Here is an 8869-nt window from a genome sequence, read left to right as displayed (position 1 = left end):
AATGAGATAGGAAGGATTGTTTCCCAAATAAAGCCATGGATGGATTGAATAAACTCAGTAATTAAGTTCTTGATGCCGAGTCAACGAGTAGCGATAAAAAAAATATCAGATAAATTCATGGACAGAGACGATAGACGGTTACAGGCAGGTATGTCTTATACAGTCTACCACGTGTAGGCCTACTGGCTTCCTGCAGCTTTCCTTATTTTATCATGTTCTTAACGCAGCTGCTCATCTCTGTGGTCTCTGAAGTCAGCCCTTGTGGAGGCCCAATGAGTTTCAGAATACGGGCTCGTCTTCCTTGTATACTGGATGCGGTTAACTCCATTACTGGTGATGGCGGGCTTGTTGCTCCACTGTAATAACTTGAGGCAATTGTACAGACCCAAAAGAAAATAACACATGCTAGAAAACTTGAACTTCTGCATCATTCACTCCCTTTGCTACCAAGTGGTGCCTTCTGAAGGAATACGCTAAACTTGCAACACATCTTACGAGCTTGAGAACAATCTGCAAAATGTATATCAGACCATAAGGTAAGAACAGCAGCAGCAGACCTGTCGGCCCATAGGAGGGTGTTATAAGAAACAAAAATATAAAGTATTGTTGATATCATGCAAATTTATATTAAAGTCTCTAATACTTTTCCCCTTTCATGCTTCAAGGTTAATACTACTAGACATAATAGCTCGACATTTTTTTCCCCTTTTCTTCTGTATTTTCATCAGGAATTTATATAATTGTACATATATAAATACAAAAAAAAAATGAAGTATGCATAGAAATTTCTTCCTCACATAGACATAATGAGTTGAGAGAGAGAGAGAGAGAGAGAGAGAGAGAGAGAGAGAGAGAGAGAGAGAGAGAGAGAGAGAGAGAGAGAGAGAGAGAGAGAGAGAGAGAGAGAGAGAGAGAGAGAGAGAGAGAGAGAGAGAGAGAGAGAGAGAGAGAGAGAGAGAGAGAGAGAGAGAGAGAGAGAGAGAGAGAGAGAGAGAGAGAGAGAATGTTTAAATATAGTGATGCATTAATCAGATTTCTTGAAGGCCCAGACACAACCACCAAGTGTGTGTGTGTGTGTGTGTGTGTGTGTGTGTGTGTGTGTGTGTGTGTGTGTGTGTGTGTGTGTGTGTGTGTGTGTGTGTGTGTGTGTGTGTGTGTGTGTGTGTGTGTGTGTGTGTGTGTGTGTGTGTGTGTGTGTGTGTGTGTGTGTGGTCTCTGGTGCACATGTACCTACGTGTTATAATATACTGTTTAGTTTCCTAGAACCCATGAACTCACAACAGCGAGAGAGAGAGAGAGAGAGAGAGAGAGAGAGAGAGAGAGAGAGAGAGAGAGAGAGAGAGAGAGAGAGAGAGAGAGAGAGAGAGAGAGAGAGAGAGATAAAACAGTAAATGAATGTCTCATTTGTCTACACTCCTATTTAAATATTTGCTTGTTTGTTCATTTATTTGTTGTTGTTGTAGTAGTTGTTGTTGTTGATGTTGTTGTTGCTGTTGTTGTTGTTGTTGTTGTTGTTGCTGTTGTTGTTGTTGTTGTTGTGATTGTGGTTTAATTATTGTTGTTGACTTCTGTCGTATAACTTAATTCTGAAAGGAAAAACAAAACACATGTCATCTCTCTCTCTCTCTCTCTCTCTCTCTCTCTCTCTCTCTCTCTCTCTCTCTCTCTCTCTCTCTCTCTCTCTCTCTCTCTCTCTCTCTCTCTCTCATTAATAATCACCACATACTCAATGCACCCCCATTACTTTTAAAAGACTCTACTTAAGGTTACACGTGTTTTTAAGGGTGTTTTTATCGTTCTACATTATTAAAAGGAAAAAAATCTAGAGAACCCAGCTAATAATCAATGAGGGCTTTGAAAATAGTCGTAATGAGAGACCAAAGCGTTTTAAGATACAGACAGAAGGCAGACGCGAACGTAACGTGTTGGAAGTTCTTAAGTCATGACTCAGCCTCCCTTCCCAAGCATAGACAGATGAAGGCACTATCAAAGCCAGCGCCAAGTCTGCACAGTCCTCCCTCCCTTCTTCCGACCCCAGTGATACCTTAAGCAAAAAAGAGTAGTAGTAGTAGTAGTAGTAGTAGTAGTAGTAGTAGTAGTAGTAGTAATAGTAGTAGTACTAGTAGTTGTTGTTGTTATTGTTGTAGCAGTAGTAGTAATAGTATTATTAGTAGTAGCAGTAGTAGTAGGAGTTGTTGTTGTTGTTAAAAAGTTGTTAAGAGTTGTTGAGAGTTGTTAAGAGTTGTATGAAAACATTATCGTGTCCTGTACATTTAGGCAACAATCTCTTACTGAAGGTTTGTCACGAGCTCACAAGCATACAAACACTCAATTCAATTCAAGGAACGTCTTTCCTTGAATTCTTTCAAGGGAAAGAAAAATATCACGTAGTTTATTTCATGGAAAGCCTCTCGGCCAAACCATTCTTTAAAACAGTCGACAAAACAAGTAAAAAGTACAGCAAAACAACATCACCTCTCTCTCTCTCTCTCTCTCTCTCTCTCTCTCTCTCTCTCTCTCTCTCTCTCTCTCTCTCTCTCTCTCTCTCTCTCTCTCTCTCTCTCTCTCTCATTTACCTAAAAGACAATAAAAATGCATGAAGAAAAAGGAAGGAGTCTCAAAACACATAACAACACAAACACATTGAGGATTTGCTTCCACAACACAGCGATTCTATAACAACCTGTTCATTAGAGAAAATACGACAATAGTATAGTTTACCCAAAACTAACATTTTCTTTCATGCCATTACAATAGAAAATCGGGTTCTATTCTAGGTAAACTAAAGATTACTGTCATTTTTATCTAATATATTTTAAATGTGTGTATTGACGTATGTATGTATTTCTGATCGAATGTATAACACTGATGATTCGAGAAGAAGAAGAAGAAGAAGAAGAAGAAGAAGAAGAAGAAGATTAGGAGGAAGAGCGGATCTGAAAATTTAAGTGTGTGTAGGAGTGAAGAGAAAACTGATATGAAACTCTGTAAATACAAGATGTAAGCAGAGGATGTAGTACTTACAGGGGAAGCTCACCGGGCAACGCTCACAAACCGCCAACCTCTTACCTGAAAATAAGGAAAAAGAATGTTAAGAACTGTATGGTTTCCCTTGAGAGACTGAATACGGCCTTGCACTCATGAACACAACAGAACACCAGCAGACCCGTTGACCCACACGAGCCACTACCTAATTACAACGAAAGATTTTTTTTTTTTTTTTTGAGAGATGAAGAAATGTAAGGTTAGCTAAATCAGAAGTGGGTGGGAAGAGGAGAGAGAAGGAAATAGCGAGTTTTACCACAATGCTATACCAAGGAAATAAATGAAGTATATAAAGAAATAATACGAAAAAACTCGAACGCTACAAATCTTGCCCATTTTACTTGTCTTTCACCGGTTCGAATCCCTTATCAGATTTTTTTTTCTAATCTTACTAGCCAGTGATTCAGAACTACCAAGACTTTACCAGCTACTGAAAACTGCTGTGTCATGAGAAACGCAGCGCTGGGAACGGGGAGTGTAGGGAGGGGAAAGTAAAGGGAGTTTAAGGAGAAACATAAAATAGAGGGGAAGGAGACGGTGATGAAGGACGATGAAAGCTTAGCTGGAGAAGGAGAAGGAGGAAAAGTTTTAACAGAAGTGCAGTGAAAAGATTACTGAGAGAGAGAGAGAGAGAGAGAGAGAGAGAGAGAGAGAGAGAGAGAGAGAGAGAGAGAGAGAGAGAGAGAGAGAGAGAGAGAGAGAGAGAGAGAGACTTTGTAGTCGCCAGATGTGTCGCCTCACAAGGTCCTGTGAGGCTGGAGGCGGGAGACTAGTATGCAGCATGTGTAACACTAAGGAAAGAGTAGAAATTAAGGAAACTGCATTCATTATATTAGTTAACTGCAGTAGTGAAGTTGTGTGAGAGGAACTAGCTGTGGAGAGCTTTGCTGAAGAGAAGTAGTGAGGGTTGTATTTACGTGGTAAAGTTGATGACATGACGCGTAAGGTAGCTGTTATCACCCGGGGTCGTATATATGGCCCAGCGGCCTTAGAAGGGGGCAGATCGTGCCCAGTCTTCAGAGAGACAGAGGTGTTGCGACTCGCTCTGTTTTCTCCACAAACCCTAGACCCACAAACGCCGACCCTCATAGTCGTAAGTGTTGTATTGTGATTCATTAGCTGTGTAAGTAACTGCTACATGTCAAAATACACTGAAATTTACTTTACATGTATTGCATTTGTGTCTATTATTCTGAATGCTTGTTAAGGCGTAAACCATTATGTATTTTGGTTGTTATATCGCACTTTATTATGATGAAATGCTATCTCTTTATGATGTTTATGTGCCTTAAGTGCATGTCAATGTTTTATTGTATTCCAATACTCCTCGTGCTCATGTCAAATTAATTGTCATTACAGGTTAACCGCATTAAAGCAAGTAAACGACTGGGTCGTTTGTCATCCTGATGACAAACGGCGTCTACAGACTTACTATACTTCATATAAAAAATGTCCCTTTAGTCATCTACTATTCTCGCTCTATCACTCATTCACTTATTCACATAAAGATTTACGAACAAAAAGCGATACTATAACGACATATTATAACGAAAAGTGCCTGGTGGTTGTCCCAAACGAATCCTAGAGACGATACTCCAACAATCTTACAGTATCCCCTTCAAAATCAGGCGACGCAATCCACAGAGAATGTAAGACTGCTGGTGTTTTCATGGGTAACGATAGAGAGTAGAGAGAGAGAGAGAGAGAGAGAGAGAGAGAGAGAGAGAGAGAGAGAGAGAGAGAGAGAGAGAGAGAGAGAGAGAGAGAGAGAGAGAGAGAGAGAGAGAGAGAGAGAGAGAGAGAGAGAGAGAGAGAGAGAGAGAGAGAGAGAGAGAGAGAGAGAGAGAGAGAGAGAGAGAGAGAGAGACGTAATAATGTGTCACCAGGAGGCTGGCAGGCATCCTGGCCTGGTTGAACGATTGCAGGTTAAGTTCATTCCAAAAAGACTCGGGCCATGGTGATATCACACTCCATAGGTGTCATGGGACGCTCATCAAGAACCCCCTCCCTATCAGCCACACAGGCAGCAGCAGCAGGGAGAAGCAAAAGCAGCGGCGACTCCCTCGACAGCCAGCAGCAGCGTAGAGCAGGGGCCGCTGTGTCTGCCTCATAAAACACAGATGCAGCGGTTACATCAACTGACGGACCCCGTGGACTGTGCTGAGCAACGACCTTGTCTTGGAGGTGCTCAGGTCCCAACCAACACCACCATCGCGCTCTCACTGCCAGCACGGTGCGTGGTACAACACCTTCATGACCCAGGCAAGCGTCCACTCATAAGGTGAAGGGTGATGCAACGAAAGCTACACACTCAAGCCCAGGTTGCTGCCAACAAGGTAAGTACACCAATGTCCATCGTGACGTGCGTATATATGTAGATGGAGATAATACGTACATGTAAATATGTATTCGTGATTTATTGTACTGCTTGGGTACTGGCTTCTGAATAGCTACCCGACGACAGGGACAGCTGTGACTTCAGCTCTGAATAGAAAACAATTGCCATTAACTATGCCACATGATTAAATAGAAGAAGTAAAGAAAGAGAATGACCACTGCCTGCTATTCTTCAAATCATTCTCCCTCTTCTTCTATCTACATTATTTTCCTCATACATTTTCTTTTCCTCTTCTTTCTTTTACACACAGCTTTACATGTGCGAAAGAAAAAGAAAAAAGAAAAAAGAGCAACACGAACATATAACGAAAGATGACTAATATTTTCTCCCGAACGAATCCCAGAAACACTCCTGCAGTGTCCCTGAAAATCAGTCGACGCAAACCACAGAGAATGTAAGACTCCAGGTGTTTTGAGGGGGGACGATGGAATATGGGAGGATTGGGTGGGTGGGTGGATGGGTGTGTGTGTGTGTGTGTGTGTGTGTGTGTGAGAGAGAGAGAGAGAGAGAGAGAGAGAGAGAGAGAGAGAGAGAGAGAGAGAGAGAGAGAGAGAGAGAGAGAGAGAGAGAGAGAGAGAGAGAGAGAGAGAGAGAGAGAGAGAGAGAGAATTAAAAGCAAAATACAGTATATAAAGATCTCTCTCTCTACTACTACTACTAATAATAATAATACTACTATATTATTATTATTACAATTATTATTATTATTATTATTATTATTATTATTATTATTATTATTATTATTATCATCATTACTGCTACACCACCGCCACTACTACTACTATATCAATACAAATATATCAGTATTCTCTTCAATATATGCATCAAGATATCTCTCTCTCTCTCTCTCTCTCTCTCTCTCTCTCTCTCTCTCTCTCTCTCTCTGCATTGTAACCCTGCATCGCCACCATCAGAGCTATCCAATCCCTTTAAACACTCCCCACTGAGGAACTGGTTTGCCAAGTCAGCCCCTAGGCGGAGTAGAAACTGTGGTTAGCGAAGGAGAAGACAAGGAAGATAGGGAGCTAAACACACGGCAATAAAGCTCCACTCTTGAGAACCCAATACAAAGGCACCCATCAGAACACAGGAACACAGGAACATAAGGGAAGCTGCAAGAAGCCATCAGGCATACACGTGGCAGTCCCTGTACGAAACATACCTTCCTGCTTCCACCCATCACCCCTATCCATGAATCTGTATAGTATTTTAAAGCTTCCTAATGACTCAGCCCAACGATCCTGATTACTGAGGCTATTCTACTCATCTACCACTCTATCTGAGAACTAATTCCTTGCTATTTTTTCTTTACATAAAACTTAATGAAGCTCGAACCCACTATTTCTTGTCCTATCGTGATTACTGACCCTAAGAATGTTATCAGAGTGTATTACGACATGTGGCAAGACCAGCGTACCAATCTATACACAATACGGGCAGGTGGCAGGTATAGTGTAATTATGTATGGTACAGGTGAATACTGGTGTGTGTGGTGCATGTGATAACAGTGCAGGAAGAAGAGGAAGGACGGTTTAAAGTTTTACATTTAACCCTTTTACTCCTGTCGTCATTCTTTGTTGACATTAGAGCCCTGAAAAAAAAATTGCATGGATACGAAAAAAAAAGAATGATAATATGGGGGTTCTCTTTTATCTTCCCTAGTCTATAGAACTTAAGAGACTACTGTACAAAATATAACCCTTTCGCACCGCTATGCCACAATTCACAACACTAAAAGCAATGTACGGAATCTTTATAAGTACGTGCAAGGAAGAAGGGGATGAAAAAGAAAATAAATAAATGAAGAATAGATATTGCAATTTCTAGGCAGTACTATGTTTAGAAGCAGGTGCAGAACGAGAAGAATGTGTCTTAGAGTGGCTAGTGACTGAGGAAAGGCGTGTCAAGCAGCAGGAACAGATGAATGATGGAACAGCATAAAAGAGGAAAAAAAGAAAAAGATGGTAGAAAGAAAAGGAAAAAAAGTAGCAAAAAATAATGAAAATCGCAAAAAAAAACAAAAAAAAAAACAGCAATGGAATAAGGAAAGGTGAATATCTAAAAAAATATATATATATATACATGATAAGAGCAAACATAAATGACCTAGCAATGAAAAAAGGGGTAACAAAAGGTGACGGTAATTAAAGCAAAGGAGGGAAGGGAGTAAAATAATATAAAGAAGCGGGGTGTTCTGGCTCGGTTATCACAGCTGGTCTGGTCGTGGAGAGAAAGTGTGTGTGTGTGGGAAGGATAGCAAGTTGTTGTGGCTTTTTGTGGCGGTCTGAGAAAGTGTGTATAGCAGGGAAGACTGGAGGAGGAGGAGGAGGAGGAGGAGGAGGAGGAGGAGGAGGAGGAGGAGGAGGAGGAGGAGGAGGAGGAGGAAAAGTAGCAGCAGCAGTAGTAGTAGTAGTAGTAGTAGTAGTAGTAGTAGTAGTAGTAGTAGTAGTAGTAGTAGTAGTAGTAGTAGTAGTAGAAGAAGTAGTAGTAATAGTAGTAGTAGTAGTAGTAGTAGTAGTAGTAGTAGTAGTAGTAGTAGTAGTAGTAATAGTAGTAGTAGTAGTAGTAGTAATATAAACTGGAGAAATTGAATAATAATAATAAGAAAAAAGATGAATAACAACAACAACAACAACAACAACAACAACAACAACAACAACAACAACAACAACAACAACAACGAAGGAAGAAAGGAAGGAAGGAAGAAAGAAAAAAAGAGCAAGGAAAAGACACAAATCTAATTAAAAGTTGATTGCTAAGTTATAATAAAAAAAATGCAGCAGTAAAACAAAATGGAGAGAAAAAAAGAAAAAAGTAATTCTGGAGAGAGAGAGAGAGAGAGAGAGAGAGAGAGAGAGAGAGAGAGAGAGAGAGAGAGAGAGAGAGAGAGAGAGAGAGAGAGAGAGAGAGAGAGAGAGGGAGGGGCAAATGGAAACCAAACTGAAAATATAGGAAAGTAAAAATTATTGGAAAGAAAACGGAGAAGTTAAATTGAAGCCAGAAAAAAAAAGATAGGAGGAAGAGAAAAGGAAATAAAAACGCATAAAGAGGAAGGAAGAAGGGAGGGGAGACAGACATGCAAGAGAAACGGAAGGAAAGAAGGAAAGAAGGAAGGAAGGAAGGAAGAGAGAAGGGTGTATTAGAAGTAAAGTAAAGGTGGAGAAGGAAGAAGGAAAAAGAGAATGGGAGGAAAGATAAAAATGGAGGAAAATGGAATTAAACTGAGAGAGGAAAGAATGGAAACAAATGAAAAAAGGAAACAGGAAGATGGACGAGGAAAAAAAAAAGTTGACAGAAAACACACACACACACACACACACACACACACACACACACACACACACACACACACACAGGACTGCACGCAATTTAGCTGTTAAAATGAGGAGCGTAGATAGAATTCTCTCTCTCTCTCTCTCTCTCTCT

The 8869-nt window shown here is 40.5% G+C and overlaps 1 long non-coding RNA gene across 3 annotated transcripts in view; it reads right to left on the bottom strand.

The window, feature by feature from the left end:
* LOC135109118 (uncharacterized) overlaps window positions 1–8869 on the bottom strand; it is a 187939-nt gene that overhangs the window by 65537 nt on the left and 113533 nt on the right. Inside the window, exon 5 of one of the 3 annotated variants that reach the window (XR_010272580.1) lies at window positions 1043–1586. The exons of 1 other annotated variant lie outside the window; for it this stretch is intronic. This is a non-coding gene — a long non-coding RNA (uncharacterized LOC135109118). Of the gene's footprint in view, window positions 1–1042; window positions 1587–2582; window positions 3070–8869 lie in introns of those variants that run through there. One more of the 3 variants, XR_010272581.1, reaches the window with a different exon arrangement.

The sequence above is a fragment of the Scylla paramamosain genome, chromosome 18, assembly GCF_035594125.1.
Source record: "Scylla paramamosain isolate STU-SP2022 chromosome 18, ASM3559412v1, whole genome shotgun sequence".
Taxonomy (NCBI): domain Eukaryota; kingdom Metazoa; phylum Arthropoda; class Malacostraca; order Decapoda; family Portunidae; genus Scylla; species Scylla paramamosain.
The sequence above is the reverse complement of the archived record's forward strand: the minus strand, read 5'-3'. Positions and strand labels throughout refer to the sequence as shown.